Genomic DNA, 16,584 nt, shown 5'->3' on the forward strand with positions numbered 1-16,584 from the left:
TTTTACGAAAATTAAATTGACCTATGAGTGAGTTTCCATCAATGACAACACTTGTATCATAATGCCAACACTTGTATCTGTATCTTAGATTAATTTCATAAATTCATGGTTTAATTTTCCTTAGAAGTATTTCATTGCAAGTAGTGTAGATTTGATTAGTTTGTTTATTAGTTTGCTTCCATTTATGCTTTATTTCAGCAATAGGTTAGAAGGGATAAATGGAGCATCAGAAAAATGTTAGTAGGTGTCTTTGCCTCACCTCTTCCTTTAGCGATCATGATTTGAGGAAACGACCCCTATGCAACCCCAAAAACACAAAATTCTACTTTCTCATAGAATTTAGAGTTTACTGTACTTGAACCAACATTTGATCAGTTTGCAAGTGTAGGATTTAATTATCATTTCTTCCATATTCACTCTTATAGTAGATCTCATTAATGATTTCATCTTATTCTACAAATTTTCCTCATGCATGAAGTAGATAGCTAGCTCATTAAACTCTGTTTTTCTAGCTTATTGAAATTCTTCTTGTTTACATGATTTTTGGGCAAATATCATTGTTTAATGCAGTGGAGGTGTTTCAGAAGTAGAGAGAGATCTCATAGAAAGCAACCTCCTTCCAACTTCATCCATCAATGATCATTCCTCACTTTCACTAACACCCTCACCAATTTCATCATTTTTCATGGAAACTCCTCCAAGCATGCTGAGAAAATCCAACCATCTCCCAACCTTCGTTTTGAGTTCTGAGTGATCTTAGGCATTTCCTCACTAAATTACACCCACCAAACACCTTCCCTAAGCCCTCCATCACCTTAAACACCTAATCAAATGAACATTAAACTATGAATCTATGCTAAGATACATGTACAATAAAGAGGAGCCTTGGCTACCAGGGTTGGGCCCTAACCCAAGAGCTTTAGCCCTCTGAGTTAACTTAGTGTTGGCTCAAAACAAAACTCATTCTTATTACCAAAACAATGGATTACATCAAAAACTGTCACAAGTCTTGTAGCTCTAAAATAGAGTAGAGTCTTACAAGCAAAAATCTAAATCCTACTAAGGTCATAGGCCTCTCTATTTATACATATGAAGTTCCAACAACTTCCTTAAAATTAGGGAGGCTCAGATCCCAAACTTGAGATAAACTGGTGATTTATCTTTCACTTGCTTGACTACCTTCTAGTCCTCATGATTTGGCTGTTTGCACTTCGAGTTGATGGAGGAATATTTGAATGGAGGGGTAATAAATGAGGAGGATTTACCTCCTATAATTCCTCTCCCTTGTCCAATTCAAGTTTTTACCAAGGACTTTGCCAAAATTCCTTGCCTTTATCTTTTAATCCTGCATTAAATGCACATTAGACCACAAAGCAAATTATCCAATTTTAACTCATCTTATAAACAAAATATAATCAAAAGTATGCAATAAGTTATGAGAATAGTTGGTTTGACTAAGCTAGGAGGTGAATTAAGGCCCACATAATTACCCAATGATGAGGCTCATCACTCTTTAACTTCATATGTGCGTCTCTTGGACTTTCACATTACATTACATTTTATTACAACAATTATGGCCCATACTAGTGATGTGGTTGAGACAATCATGACACAAATCAACATGACACTGTTGACATGTACTGGTTGACTGTGGTGTCCATGTCGAGCTATTGTGTTGTTGAGTGATGGGTGTGCTCTTGGTGTAGCATGTCTTCACCTCCGCATGGCAAAGTGTGCGATTTCTGCGATGGTCTTGGTATTTGCTTGATAGTGCATGTGTACGTGTACCTTTCTCTAGGTACTCAATGTGATTCGTGCATTTGTTCGACTGTGACCATGTCTTCTATCATGTGCTCGTTCTTCATCTTGTTCATCATCGCACCATGTTTCATAAAGGTTCATATTCCTACAATAACTCATGATGAGATGACATCAAATCCGAAAATCACCTAGTCTAGCATGATGCATTATTTTCCATTTTGGTGCAGGTGACTGGGAGAGGGACAGAGCACTAAAACTGCGCAGAGCATAGCTGAGGCTAGGATGTGAGACTCCAAAGCACTATCGGGAAAAACTGTGCTGATGTCAATAGGAGGAAAATTTGTGCAATATGGGACAACAGTGAGAGTTGCAAGGTAAAACCCGACTGGTAGACCGAATTGCACAATTTCTGGGAGGAAGACAAGGTAGGGTGTCAGGAGGAACTACTGGGAAATTCTATGCAGTTTTCAAGATGAGGATTGGGCAGGTCATCGGGGGTCCAGCTAGCAATCTTTATAGTTTCTCTACGAAAGATAGAGCGGGAAGGAGGAGGCACTGGTAGACAATTTTGTGAATTTTTCAAGAGTAGGGATGGATCGGGCTGCGAGGAGCTGTTGGCATAAATGTGCATTTCCGAGAGGCAGTGTTAGAAAACCATTTTCTGCGCAACTTCTGGGATGAGTGTAGAGTGGGGCAACATGGATGTTATGTATCAAGTCTACGCAATTTTCAGAGGGAGAGCAGGACAAGCCAACAAGGGTCCTGTCAGTCAGATATACACAATTCTTAGAGGGAGAGAAGGGAAATTCAGCAAGGGGCATACTAGTTAGATCTACGCAATTCCTTAGAATGATGTAGTGACAAGAAGTGGAGGCGTGACTCACATGATTGCGCAATTTTTGCAGACAGTGTAGAGGAGGAAGTTGGGAAACTTCTGTGCATTTTTGTGGAGCGGTGTAACCCTAGGTCATAGAGTAGTTTAGGCTTTTTGGTAGACCAGAGGGAGGCTTGATGAGTGATGCGGCGGGAAGCACAAAGAAGATTGGACTTGGGGACAAATTTTTCACAGTTCTAGGAGACAGTTGACTGGCTCACTCCCAGAATTCCACAGTGCAGGCTACCTTGGAGGACAACCTGAATCTCTTCATAGTTCTAGGCAGCAGATCAGGGTCACTGAGATCGAAGTCTAGTTCAAAAGTGGGTTGTCTGGTTGATAGATTTAAAAAAAAATGGCTAAGTTTGAGAGCAAGTGAACTTGTCCATACATGACATTATGATCACACACTTAGCATGACTTGATGAGAAGACACGTCAAACCAACAATACAAACATATGTTCAGTGAGACTGCCTCAAGGGCTAAGAGAGACAAGTGTGACACTTGAGATAGACCTCTGAATGACCTTGATGAGACTTGCATGATAGTGCGTGCAACTTTGTGAGTGAGTGCGACCGATGTTCAGAGGGAGAAAACAACTCATGCACATGAATGCAAACCTTCAAAATCAACAAAACAAACTCACAAGCATGACATAACAATAAACATGCCAAAAGATGATCGGTGGTTGATCAAAGTAAAGGGTGTAAAGACTCGAAAAGAGCTCATGGAATGAGCCTAAGTGTTTGCAACCATGAGGGGAAAAAACTGAGGAAGGCTCTGAAATTTGGATCCAGGACAAAATTTTGGAGCGTGTTGCAGCCGCTATAACACTTAGTGTCACACTGGTTGAATACCAACATTTCTATTTTAGTTCATTTTTAGCATAGGGCCATTCACTCCATGGACAGACATGGTTCACATTGTACAGACTCAGTCAAACATAGCAAAATTTTTCAGCTAGATCACAGTGTCTCAAAATCGAGAAGGGTAGCTTGGTTCACGAGCCTAAGATTTTCAGAATATAAGTTTTCATCGTTGGTGTTGCTCTGCTTCAAGTAGGCTTGGATAGTATCTCGACGGAGTCACACAGCAACAAAATAATTTCTCCACTGCAAGCGAGCCTAGTTAGTATCGCAATGGAGTTACTTGCTTCTCCTCTCTACATAGGAAAACTTTCTCTTCTTTCTCATTTATAGTTTTTGAAGGAGGACTGTGCATAAGCACTTATTTACTTTTGGGGCAGAAGAGGAATCCTAACTTATTGAGAGCATAAGTGGTTGTTCCTTGAGAGAAGCATGTAAGACCTCTGATTCATGGTTTCTCTTTTAGATTTTTCCCCTTCTCCGTTTCTACTAGTTGGATAAGCTTGAACGCGCCAAGCAGAAGACTATGTACAGACATGGGGTTTCCCAGTTTGGAGACAGATTCATGGTTTGACCAAAGATTCCCTTACAAATGGATCATATTTTCCGTCTAGGCTTCATTGGCCAAAATTTGCAACCAAGCACAAAGAAGACAAACACATGACTACCCAAGTGTTGCAGTGTCACAATACTGTTTGACTTCAGCCACATACTTATTCAAAAGCTAGAACAGAGTATAGGAAAACACTTATTTACAAAACTAAAATGACAAGACACAAAGAAAAGTGAAGGGATGTGAAAAGAGTAAAGTAAAAAAACAAAACAAGAAATTAAAAGACTATGTTCATAGGGCAGGGCGCGGCCCCAGATCATTGAAAATAACATTTTAAATCTTGGCCAATGACAAGAAGGTTGTCAATGCTCCTGTCAAATGATTGTAGATGATAAGTGTGTTGGCCAAATTTTTCGTAGACCATGAAAGGACCAATCCATGGGGACTGGAACTTTGTGTGTTTTCCTTTGTCTTCATGGGGTTTATCCTACTTCAAGACTAAGTCATCCACAACCAAGTTGGCATTCCGTGCAGACTTTCGATCGAACTGTCTCTTGATACGGTTTTGGTGGAGAGAAAAATTTTCTTTTTATTTCATCCATTCTTCATGTAACTTTTGTAATGTGTCCATACTATGTTGAAGCAATAGATACCACTGGCCTCAGGATTCTTGGGATAACTGGAGAGCAAGCAAGTATATATTTGGTGAAAGGATGGCTTCTTTTTCGTATACAAGGAAGTATGGAGATGTGTTCATAAAGGGCTTTGGTGTAACTCCGTCAGCCCAAAATGCATTCACTAGAGCAGAATGCCAATTCCACTGCTCAGAGTAAATGGTCTTTTTTATGATACAAATGAGATTCTTGTTTGTAGATTTGGCAAGACCATTTCCTTATGGGTAGTAGTTAGTTGAGTGTTTAAGCACAATACCATATTGGAATTTAAAATCATAAAGTTTCAACGAAGATAAGTAAGTTTCATTGTCAAAAACAAGTGATATAGGAATGCCAAACCTTGAAATGATGTTCTACTGAAGGAACTTGAAGACTTCTTGGTCGTTCACTTTTTTGAGCAGAACTAATTTTGTCCATTGCGTGAAGTAATATATAGCAGTCAGCATGTACCAGTGTTACTTTGTTGAATGTGGAATATTTCCCCAATAATTTCTAAGCCTCATTGTTGGAATGGTTAGTCCACTACAATAGGTTGCAGTGGGGCTGTTGACCTTCGAGTTATGTTGATGCGTCAATGACAGATCGGGCACGTGTGGGTATAAGCATGTTCATATTTAAACAATGCAAGCCATTAGAATCTGGGTCTCATGAATTTATGCATAGTTATGTTACCCGCCAAGTGACTCCCGACTGGTCCGTCATGCAGATCATGTAACACTCTCTTTGAGTCTTATGCCTCCATGCACCTGAGAAAAATTCCATTGTTGTTCTTTCTGTAAAGCACTCCCTACACCAACTGGTAAGGTAAGCCTTTGACTTGAGGTGCCCTCTTCTGCCACATGGAAAGGTGATGGGGCATGGTGTCATGCTCAAAGTATTGGCACAATTCTTCATACCAAGAGTTCTCGTGTGAAGTGACTGGTCCTTGCTCTACATTATACGTATCAATTTCTTGCTCCCATCTTGCGAGCTCTTCTTCTTCCTCTTGCATGTGTACCACTTCTACTGCTAGCCTATAGAGACCGTGACCCTTACAATGTGAACTAGATTGAAGTCAAGATCATGGTCTTAAAGTCCTGTCGTCTAGTTAGTACGTCTTTCACCTAGCTCTTGTTGAAAAAGTAGCAATCTAACTGTTAGTTGTGGCACAAATACTGTGCAATGAGTTTTCAGTAGGTAGGGTCTAAAATGCTTCACCACATTGTATACAACATATTATTGTTTATCCACAGTAGGATAGTTGAGCTCGGGTCCCTGCATGTTTGCACTCATGAAGGAGATGGGATGTTCATTGTTCAGCTCATCCTTCTATGTGAGCACTGCAGCAAGTGAAATATCATAAGTGAAAGCATAAAGCAAGAAATATTTTCTGAAATTTGGGTTGTACAATGTAAGTGCTTCTGTTATTGCCTGCTTGATATAGGAAAACACATCATTTTCCTTCTTCCCCAAGTTGTAGAATACACCTTTCTTGATCATGTCTTGGATATGTTTAACAATCTATGCATAATCTGAGATGAACTTCTGTAGGAAGTTGATCTTCCCCAAGAAGGACTACATAGCTTTCTTGTTGACTGGGTAAGGAATCTATGTGATAGTTCGAACTCAGTCTAGATCAACCTTAATCCCACTCTTGGCGATGATATGCAAAAGGAGGTTCCCCTCAGACACTACAAATACTCTCTTCTTGGGATTCAAGGATATCCCGTACTTTCGACATCACTCAAATATATTCTTAAGATGGTGTAGGTGGTCTGACATTTGTCTAGAAAAGACTGTCACATCACCAAGGTAAACCACCATTCTCTATTTGATGATCCCACAGAAGGTGATGTCCATAGCGAGTTGAAAGGTTGCACCTACATTTACCAGCCCAAATGGTATTCTTCTGTAAGTGAGTGTACCCCACTTGGTACAGAATGTAGTTTTAAGTCTATTAGTTTCTGATACTAGAACCTGATTATATCCAAAAAAACTGTCAACGAGAGAAAACATTTCTGCTCTAGATACTATCTGCAAGATGTGCTCCATAGACAACATTGGGTAGTTATCTTTGTCTGAGGTCTGATTCAGATTTCGAAAATCTACACAAAGGTGGATTTACATGGACTTCTTCCTTATAGAAACTAAGTTTGAAACCCAAGTAGAATGGCGAACCTTATAAATGATCCGAGCATCCAAAAACTTAGTTAATTCTTTCTGTATGATGGGTTCAAGTGTCGAATGATCTTTTCTAAGCTTTTGCTGAAGTGGTTTGACCCCTTCTCTTCTCAGAATGATATGTTGGATTATTCGCGTGTCATACGTTTTCAATTCATCGTATGTCCATGTGAATACATCAAGGTACTATCTCAACATGAAGACAAAGGCTTGCCACTCTCCTGGTGTACAACACGTATCGAGATTCACGAACTTTAGATCTCTATTTGTTCCCAAGTTAATTTGTTTGTACATAAGTGTGGAAATGTTGCTTTTAGTGTTCTTGGGTCCTTTCAAGTGGTTTTGCAAGTAATATAGCCTCTTGAGTGAAACCAAATCCTTGGGGATGAGGTTTCCTTTATTGTCATCACTTGTGTCTTATAGAGACTGTTCGTGCACGTCTTTGTCTATCGCTGCGTCTTTGAAGACATTAGCATTGGCCATGAAATGAAGTATTTGTTGATCATCATAAAAAACATGCAATTTAGTTATGTTTTCAAGGATATATGGCTTATACAAAATTTCAACAGTAAATCTATCCCTAAGCGGTGTCATCCTAGCAGCTGCATTTGCCATAGAATCTTCAGTTGCATTTCACATTCTTTGTACATAGATGATATTAAAAGATTGGATATTAGAGATAAGCTGCCATACCTCTTGTTGCTAACGTTTAAGATGAGGTGAGACACAGTGTATGGTGTTACATACCTATTGTACCAAAATATTTGAATCACCTACCACTTTCAACATAAAAATGTTGAGGCTGAGGGCTTTCTGTAAACCCAAGACAATTGCTTCATATTCAGCAATATCTTTTGTGCACTTGAACTCTAAGAAGCTTGTGACAAAGTGTTTCCTTGGCATTGAGTCAACCAAAACACACCTGGCTCTAGATCCATCCTGTGTTCTGGATCCATCAAAATATAATGTCCACAAGTCATTTGTACAAGGACCACTTTCCACGCTAGTACTACTAACACTACTACTACTATTGTTACAAAGTAATTTACAAGTTTCATTTCCACCAGTTGGGAAAGGAAGGAGACCCAATTGTGTATCTGGTGGGGTGGGGCTCGACTATGAAAGATAACACCCTAGTTGTGTTTCTAGAAAGAAATTGCCAAACATAATTTCTGCAAAAGCTAACGGTCATTATGACCATTCAAGGGAGTAACTTTTTGTTTCATATATCTCTCTAAAAAAACCTAAAATCTAGATGTTTCTTCCCTAGTACGGAAGCCATAAGTGTGACTAGTTTGTAGAAAAATATCCTTGCAGCTTACTGGACTAGTCTCTGATAAGAAATAATCCATATGCTTCCGGGGTGTCCGCGATCACAATTTTAATACACTGGTGAACTCGTCCATCAGACGATAACTAGACGATCACATCTTGGAGTTCACTAATTGATTGTGCACATGTTTGGTCGATTTGGATGATCTACACAGTTGTATTGATCCATTGCTTATTTATTTATTTAGCAATGGAGAGTGGCATGACATTGACTGATGCATCAGAGTCGACCAAACAGTTGTAGACATTGAAGTTGAATATTTAGAATGATAACAAAAATGGTGGGCAGAACGATATCGCTTCTTCCATGCGAAGTGCGTTGAGTATAGATGCGAGTGATCCACGAGGCTTGCTTGGTCTCTTGCTGGAAGAGGCAACATTGTCTGTGGAGTTTTGTCTCAGTGTGCACAACAAAATATCCCGCTGACCCATGAGTTTGGTGAGTTCATACAGAGAAATGTTTGCACAGGTCTTCTTCATATCTTCAAAAATAATGTAATCCAAAGCGGGAAGAGTCACTGAGTTGTTCAGGGGAAGACTTGTGTTTGTACTCTCTGTTGGAGTGGTTTGGAGTTTGTTTCTCATGGATATATCTTCCACTATAGTTGTTTTCCCTAACTTTCTTTGTGTTTTCTATGTTGAGGATGTCGATGGATCAACTGTTCTAAGTAGTTTTTTTATTTTTTCTTTTAGTATCTCAATCACAGCAGGATCCCCTTGAATTCTTAATTTTTATCGACTGCCCTCCTTTGGGGCTCCTTCTTAGTGGTTGTTTTCTTCTAGGAATCATTAAGAAATTGGTAAATGTTAACTACGTGTCAAGAACTTGGAGCTTCATTATATGGAGCATCATCTTCATCATATTCATCTTTTGGTTGAACCTACTCACTGGATTTAAAATGATAATTCATCCTTGAAGCCATAGTGCCCATAATTCATTACCATTTTGGACAAGACTTCTATGTATGTCGTTCTTCGTTTATTACGCATAATTTATGCTTCGTAAACTGGTCCACTTGGAACACAACATTGGAGCTTTGCACAGATTTAGTCGGGTGACCACTACTGCTACCTGATGTCACATTCTTCCTCTACACTAGTCTGGGAGGTCTTCTTCTCAGTGTTGTCTCAGTGGTTCATTGCTTGAGTTATGCTACTTGGGTCTTTCTCCACATCAATTGCTTCTTAGAAATTTTCCGAAAGTGTTGGTTTTACAGCTCGCTTGACGAACTGGACAATGGTGGTTGGAAGTGCATACGTGTAGTAGTCTATTGTGATGGAGTCATGACGTTTAGTGTCTGCAGTGAACTTGTTCAAGATACAATTAAATGTCTAGTTAAAATCTTTCACTTTTTCTTTCTTCTCCATCTTGAGACTACCCAGCTCTTTTAACAACATGGCGGAGGTTTTGTCCTCAACAAATTTCTCAAGTAAAATTCTCTTGAACATCCCCCAGTTCTGAATGGAGTTGACAGGAAGGGTATGGTACCATACACCTACTCTACTATCCAATGTACATGGAAACATTCTAGATGCAACATGGTCATAACGTACCTCGAGTATCTATAGATGTAGGTAGAACATGTCTAGATGGTTTTCTGCCTTCACTGCTTTGTCAGGGTCATACTTCATTAACAACTTCTCCACTTGTCTTGGCATATTGTGCAAGACACCCTGGAGTGCCAATGGGCCCTATGTCATCCATTCTAAATTTTGATCAACCATATTTTCCTCTTCTTCTTCTTAATTAGATGGTTCAACCTACGAATCTATTGGTTTATCTTCGCCTCCTCTGTTGCCTTCCCTTTCGCTACCTTTACTAGAACCTAAGCCCAAATGTACATTTTTAACTTTTACTTCTTCTAAGAAAATAGGAGGTTCCTCTTCATTATTAATAGCTTCTTCTGGCTCTTCAGGAGTGGCGAGGATTACTTCTTCGATAGACGAGACTGCCACTCCTATGGCTATAGTCTTTTTCTTCCTCTATGAAGAAGGAAGTTTGTGTACTCCTGAAATTAGTACAACAACTTTGGAAAACTGAGGGGTGATGGGACAGACAATGGGAAGGTAATGATATGAAATTTCTTGTCTGGGTCTAGGAGGTGAGGAGTAACCAGCTTTAGAGTTGCGTGTACAAGAGAGGGAGTTCGTGTTACTGCCTTGACTAGATGATGGATACATGGGTTTGAGAGGACATTCAACCATGAACTACTGGCAACCCTTCTTCTAGTGCCAGAAATATTGACGGTGCTGGACCCACCAACATTCAAGGGATTTCCCTGATATGAAGTCCCAACTAGACCTCACACTATTTGGTGTAGGAGTCCCATCTAATACGACGGCTCAATTACCACTATCTTAGATATCTTCCTTATCTCTTTTCGTTCAACACATGAGAGTGTTATGCTTGTAACTTGAAGAAAGTGAGGTGAGTATGCCTAGTAAGTGCGTAATGTAACTTTGTGTTTGGGTTCTCTTACTATAATGGAGAGGGTAAAAGTGAGCCTCTAGATGAGAGGTAGTAGTACCACCTTGGGAGATACACACACGAAAACAACAAGTGTCTATCCAACATCCAATAGAATAGTCCACAACTAATGCGATAGTCATGAAAACCAAATTTCAAGGGAAAACACGTACTCCATCTAGTGGAGTAGTCCACATGGGTGAGACAACAATGATAAACAATATAACATATATTGAACAATGTAAGTACTAAACTAATTGAAGTAGTTCAACTATCTTAGTACAAGTTAAGAAAGCATGCAGTACAAACGTTTAAAGAATAGTCTTACAAACGGATACAAAACATGGGTGAAAACGTGTTGACCTGAGACAGGCTTCTGAATTAAGAAAAAGTTCCAAGACACATCTATACACCATACATCACTAGCTCTAGTAGTGGGACATTGGAGCCACTCCTCGTTCCTCGGAGAATAGATTACAAACTCTCAAGGTTATGTGGGAGGAGCTAATGTGAAAAGTCCTTTTCTCATACAATGAGGAGGTATATATAGCTAAGGTGGGATAATTGACCCTTGTGACTCTTTGACTTCCCTCATGACTGTTTCACTCCTTGTGACTTTTTGACTTACATGACTCTTTAACTTCATATGTGAATCTCTTGAAATTTCACATTAAATTACATTTTATTATAGCAAGTATAGACCATAGTAATTATATGGTCGAGACAGCTCATGAAACTATTTGACTATGGTGTCTGTGTCGCGCTGCTGTGCTACTGAGTGATGGGTGTGCTCTTCATGTAAAATGTCTTCACCTTCACATGGAAAAGTGTGCGGGGTCTTCGATGGTCTTACTCTTTGCTTGATGGTGCATGTGTACATGTCCCCTTTGCTTGATGGTCGATGTCCTTCATGCATTGGTTCAATTGTGAGAAAGTATTCTAGCATGTGCTACTTCTTCATCCCATTCATTGTCATGACATGTTTCATCAATGTGCCTGTTCTTGCAATCACTCATGACGAGATGACATGAAATCCAAAAATATCCTAGTTTAACATGATACATTTTTTTTCATTTCAGTGTAGGTGACAAGGAGAGGGACAAGGCACTGAAGTTGCACCGAGCACAACTTAGGTCGAGATGCAATGCTCTGGAGCACTGTCAGACAAAATACACAGATGTCACTGGGAAGCATATTTGCATAATTTGGGACAACAGTGACAACTGCAAGGTAAAACTTGTCTAGGAGGAATAATTTCATAGTTCTTGGGGGGAAGACAAGGCAGGGTGTCACGAGGAACGATTGGGAAATTATCTGTAGTTTTCAAGATGAGGATGGGGTAGGTCATTTGGGAGTCCAACTATGAATCTGTATAGTTTCTCTGACGAATATATAGTGGGCAGCAAGAGGCACTAGCAGACATTTCTACACAGTTTTCAAGAGTAGGGTTGGATCAGGCTGTGGGGAGTTACTGTTCATAACTACGCATTTCTGAGAGGTAATGTCAGACAAACATTTTTTGCACAATTTCTAGGATGAGTGTAGAGCGGGGCAACAGGGTGGTTGTCTGTCAACATTGCTCAATTCTCATAGGGACATTAGGGAAAGTCAGCAAGGGGCTTGCTAGCCAAATTTGCATAATTCCTTGGAACAATGTAGTGAAAGGAAATAGGGATTTGAATCACATGATTGCGTAGTTTTTGTAGACAGTGCAGGGAAAAGAGTTGGAAAATTTCTATAGATTTTTGGGGAGCAGTGCAACCGGGGGCCATAGGGAAGTTTTGGCTTTCTAGTACACTAGAGGGAGGCTTGATGAGTGATGCGACGGGAAGGGCGAAGCAAATCAGACTTGGGGATAGCTTCTACAAGGTTTTGGGAGAGAATAGGCTGCCTCACTCCCAGGATTGCATAGTGTAGGTTGCCTTGGAGGATAGCCTCAAGCTCTTTGCAGTTCTGGGTAGAAGAGCAAGGTCACTCAGATCGGGGTACAGTTGAAAGACATTTGTCTGGTCGACAGATTTTTAGGAAAAATCGCTAAGTGTGAGATCAAGTGAGCTTGTGGATACATGACATTGTGATCACACACTTAGCATGACTCGATGACATGACACCTCAAACCAACAAGACAAACATATTCAGAATGAAACTACCTCAAAGGCTAAGAGAAACAAGTGTGACACTTTAGATAGACCTTCAAACGACTATGACGACAGTTGCACGATAGTTACTAAGACTTTTTGTGTGAGTGCAATCGATGTTCACAAGACGAAATGAACTCATGCACACGAAGACAAACCTTCAAAATCTCCATAACAAACTTGCAAGAATGAAATAGCAATCAACATGCCAAAAGATGACCGGTGGTCGATAAAGAAAAAAGGTTGTAAAGACTTGACAAGATCTCATGGAATGAGCCCGAGTGTTTGCAACCATCAAGGGAAAAAAAACTGAGGAAGGCTCCAAAATTTGGATGTAGGCCAAAATTTTGGAGGGTGTTGCGGCTGCTAAAACAATACCTAAATTATGTTTCCATGGCTATCCAAGTTTTACTAATGGGGAACTTTGCTCTACCCTTTTTTAATCAACCCAAAGCGAGAGGAATAAATGTGTGTGTGGGGAAAATCACATCCTTCAAATCCAAATTTTTTCCTTCAATTCTCAATCTCACCATTAGTACTTATTGGCGTTTGGCATATTTGGATTTTTTGTGATTCATTGATGGCTTGGTTTCATCAGTCGAGTTTGGTGGCTATGTTATTGTTTGATTCAACCAGAACATTGCAAACCTATATGGCCTTTGGTTTGATATGGTCCTTAAGGTTGCACATCTTAGATTCCATAGTCATTTTTGTTTGAACTCTGCTTAGCAACCTAGATGCATACTCATGGTTTAAATGATTTGTAATAATCTCTCTATTCAATGTTCCCAAAGTTTTCTTGGTTTAAATGCTCATTATTATTGTCCATATTCATTTTTCCCTATATATCCTTTGTATTGAACTCCATATTCAAATTTCACAATGAATCCCATGAATTAATGTCCATGTGCAATATACTCATGGATCCTCTTTTTTTGTTATTATTTATAGTAACACTATATTTTTTTGGTCAGAGCTTGGGACTAATTTCCCTTCAATCTTGTTATCTAACTACCAGAAGAGAGGATTCCCAAGTTAGAGGTTAAATGAAATGTCCCAAGGTACCATTCCTTTGAGAACAAAATTTGGGTCAGTGATGGAACTACTAAACCACAACCTAGCAGACACTCAATTCATCCTCTTAATTGATTGTTATGGATTTCCAAACTCTAACATGGGCTATAGATCTATGTATTATCTTCTTAAAATAACCAAGCTACAAAGCACCTCTCCTCTCTTCTTTCAATAGCCTTGATGGTTACAAAGGGATTTTCTTCTCTATGTCTAATAGTCCCCACTTTGGGTGTAAATCAGGCTATAAAATACCTTGTTGGGCTCTGAAAGTATTAACCTTGCATGTAATAAATGTGAGACACATGGTTTGTATAGCATTATTTGCATAAAAGTTTTTGTCATTCCAAAATTTGGCTTTAGTTGCAAGTCCTAGATTAATGTGATAGCATACCCGTTCACTGTGATATTTAATGTCAGTTACAGTTTATGTGCCATACCTTGTGGACCATCTTTAACTCTGCTATGCCTTATGAGGTTCGTGACCTGTGGTTATTTTTTATGTGATTTTATAAACTATCTAGACTATGACATAGCTCTATCTTGTATTAAGTTCAACATTAATACTCCTGTCTTGTTTTTCTTCTTAGCCACTATTATAAAGCACCTTTCTTGTTTTTATGCAATAAATCCTACACTAGCAAGTTTTTTAAATATATATAAATCATGATTCCATGGTTGGCCGAGTTATACGAGTGGGGAACTCTCCCCTTCCCTTTTTGGATCGACCCAAAACCTTAAAACAATCATGGATCTGGAAAACTGTCTTTAATATTTTGTCAAATTCTAGCATAGTTTTCAAGAAATGAGGCATGTAATCCTTAGACTATCTATAAAGCACTTATAATAGTACAGTAATGAGATGATAAATCTTTAGTTAAGATTTTTTTCATTTGGTTTCTTTACTTTTTTGTTAACTATATATTGGTTTAAATGTGTAGGCGTCCCATGGTCGAAGGAAGAGCACGAAATTTCCTTGTATCGACTGGAGAAGCTTGGAAAGGGTGACTAAAGAGGGATATCTAGGAATTTGTGATGACCAAAACACCTACAAAAGTAGCCAGTCATGGCCAGAAGTATTTCTAAGGCTGAGAAAGCTTAATAAAAGAAAACGTTGATACAGTCTCTTTGATATGTGTCCTCATGATTCCCATATAAATATCCGATCATTCATTCATTCATCTTTGTCCTCAGATGTGGAACTAACAATTGTGTTTTATTATGGAAAGGACGTTTCTATTTTAGCTAATTTTCTTCTGTTGCAGGTCACATACTCACTTCATAGAGAGACTCATTTGGAAACCTTTATGATTTTTTTCCAAGTAATTCGGCTTTGGGGGTATCGCCTAATTTAGAACTATATTTGTTTGGTGTTCTCCAAATTTATCTCTAGGAAGATCCCTACAACCAGTGGAACCAATTCATGAATAGAAAGAAACCCATTATCATCCTATGAACGCAAAAGAATATACATCCATTATTTTGAGTACTACAGATGCAAATTCCAAGGAAAAAATCCCATGGCCAAATAGTGCAGCATAGAAGTTTCAGCTATTGTTGTGGCTAGAATTGGAGCTGATGACATCTAGTAATGCTAGTTTAGGTAAAGAAATGGAATGAAGACAATGGTTGCTATTATGCCTGTACATTGTAGGGAAAATTTATATTTGAGTCTTAGCATTGCACTTCCTTTAATAAATACAAGTCTAAATTCGAATGGAAGCCTCAGCAGCGTGATTAGAGTAGTATGATATTACTGCATCTTAATAATTGACCTATGAGATCACTGCACAACACATAATTATGTTAGTTGATCGATAATGAGAGTTGTTGTCCTCTTTCATATATATATATATATATATGTACATATATATAGATGCACAGTTATGAACTATGAACTTGTATACGTTTACTTTACTCTTGAGTATTATTGAATATAACACAATGGGATGCACGAGTCTCTCATCCTCCTAATACTAGAAAGGTAGAGGATGGAAAATGCATTTTTTAAAGAATATTTTACATATACTTATATTAGACCTCAAGTTTAAAGTGTTTGTAATAATAATTATAATGACTTGTTAAGTCACCAAAATTATAAACATTTAGTAAAGGTTATTTTCAAGTATTTATCATTCTCAAGATTTTCATCACAAAAATCTTCAAACAATCATTATGATTTGTTTTTCACTCAAATTCGGGTATAGTTAGATCACATAACATATCACATATTTTTTCATCTATGGTCTTCTTCTATATGGGCTACTATCTTATGACATTTCCTTTGCAACATCTAATGTAAATTCTAGTTAGAAAACTACAAAGATGAAGATGAGGAAGACGACGAGACGAAGACGTTGACAACTTTAATGTACCATGTGAAAGTAGGAGATCATCAATAATCCCTACAGACTATAATGCAGGTGCACATACAGACCTACTTCAACACAAATCATTCTTTTCCTGAGTGGGGACCTGACAATCAACACCCACTGGAAAATTTGTAGTTAACATCAATTTCAATGTTTGAGGATTCTATTCTTTAGAAAGGACCTCCACTCCATCATAGATAGGATAAAAATTTTACAAACAACTTTAAAGGAATTTCTATGGTGACATAGATATGTAAATGGTCTAGTAAGATAATTCATCGTGAAATTTATTATTATTATTACAATTTAAGAACA

At 38.5% G+C, this 16,584-nt stretch overlaps 1 pseudogene; it reads left to right on the forward strand.

The window, feature by feature from the left end:
- Positions 1-14,645: 14,645 nt before the first annotated feature.
- On the forward strand, positions 14,646-15,648 carry LOC149259752 (uncharacterized; annotated as a pseudogene).
- The last annotated feature ends 936 nt before the right edge of the window (positions 15,649-16,584 follow it).

The sequence above is a fragment of the Pinus tabuliformis genome, chromosome 6 (genome assembly GCF_031772625.1).
Source record: "Pinus tabuliformis cultivar Carrire ecotype Pingquan chromosome 6, CPIR1, whole genome shotgun sequence".
In the NCBI taxonomy this organism is placed as follows: domain Eukaryota; kingdom Viridiplantae; phylum Streptophyta; class Pinopsida; order Pinales; family Pinaceae; genus Pinus; species Pinus tabuliformis.